Below are 1,799 nucleotides of genomic sequence, written 5' to 3' on the forward strand. Positions count from 1 at the left end.
CCAAACTTTACACACAAGTTATATTCAACATTACGGACCTATTCCAACTTCCGGATTCGGATTTCAATCCCGATATCAAAATTTCACTATCGGTCCGAAAACTCCAAAAAAATTCAACTTTAGGCATTTCAAGCCTAAATAATCTACAGACCTCCAAAACACAATTCGGACATGCCCCTAAGCCCGAAATCACCCAACGGAGCTAACGGAATCTGCAGAATTCCATTCCAAAACCGCCTTCACACTGCTCCAATTACGGTTCAAATTCTAAAGTTTAAACTCTAATTTAGGGGCTAAGTGTCATAAAACACTACGAACCTCAAAACAAATCATCCTGGAAAATCAAAATAGTAGAAATAAACATGGGGAAAGCAGTTAATAGCGTAAACACACATGGAGAAATAAACATCCTCCCCCTCTGAAAACACTCGTTCGTCCTCGAACGAGCATAGAGACATACCTGAAGTGGTGAAAAGATGAGGGTAACGGCTGCGTATATGCTGCTCGGTCTCCCAAGTCGCCTCCTCGATTGGCTGACCCCACCACTGAACCTTTACTGATGCAATATTCTTTGACCTCAGCTTTCGAACCTGCCTGTCCAATATAGAGACCGGCTCTTCAACATAAGATAGATCCTTTTCCAACTGGACTAAGCTGAAATCCAACATGTGCGACTGATCACTATGAAACCTCCGGAGCATCGAAAAATGAAATACCGAATGAACTCTTGCTAAGTTGGGAGCCAAGGCAAGCTCATAAGCCACCTCCCCAACATGACGCAATACCTCAAAGGGACCAATAAGCCTCGGACTCAATTTCCCCTTCTTCCCAAATCTCATAACGCCCTTCATAGGCGAACCTCGAAGAAAGTCCCGCTCTCCAACCATAAATGAAACATCGTGAACCTTCCGGTATGCATAACTCTTTTGTCTGGACTGGGCTGTGCAGAGTCTATCTTGAATCACCTTAACCTTCTCCAAAGTGTCCTGAACCAAGTCTGTACCCAATAATCTAGCCTCGCCCGGCTCGAACCAACCCACCAGGGATGTATATCGCATACCATACAAAGCCTCATACGGTGCCATCTAAATGCTGGACTAACAACTGTTGTTGTAGGCAAACTCCGCCATTGGTAAGAACTGATCCTAAGAACCTCTAAACTCCATTACACACACACGGAGCATATCCTCATAAATCTCAATAGTACAGTCGGGATGTCCGTCCGTCTGGGGGTGAAATGTTGTGCTCAACTCCACCCGAGTACCCAACTCATGTCGTACGACCCTCCAGAGTCGTGATGTGAATTGAGTACCTTTATCTAAAATGATGGAAACTGGAATACCATGCAGACGAACAATCTCCTGGATATAAATATCAGCCAACCACTCTGAAGAATAAGTAGTACACACAGGAATGAAGTGTGCGAACTTGGTCAGCTGATCCACAATCACACAAATAGCATCGAACTTCCTCAAAGTCTGTGGGAGTCCAACTACAAAGTCCATGGTGATCCGCTACCACTTCCACTCCGGAATCTCTATCTGCTGAAGCAAGCTATCCGGTCTCAGATGCTCATACTTCACCTACTAACTAATTGAGGCACCGAGCTACTAACAATAGTGTTGCCTCAAATCCTGTTACATTTTCGCGACACCTGGATGGATGAAATACCGCGAACTGTGGGCCTCCTCTAGAATCAACTCCCGAAGCCCATCAACATTGGGTACACATATCCGACCATGCATCCTCAATACCCCGTCATTATCAAAGGTCATATCTCTGGCATCACCATGCAAAAC

Source organism: Nicotiana tabacum, chromosome 6 (assembly GCF_000715075.1).
Source record: "Nicotiana tabacum cultivar K326 chromosome 6, ASM71507v2, whole genome shotgun sequence".
Lineage (NCBI taxonomy): Eukaryota > Viridiplantae > Streptophyta > Magnoliopsida > Solanales > Solanaceae > Nicotiana > Nicotiana tabacum.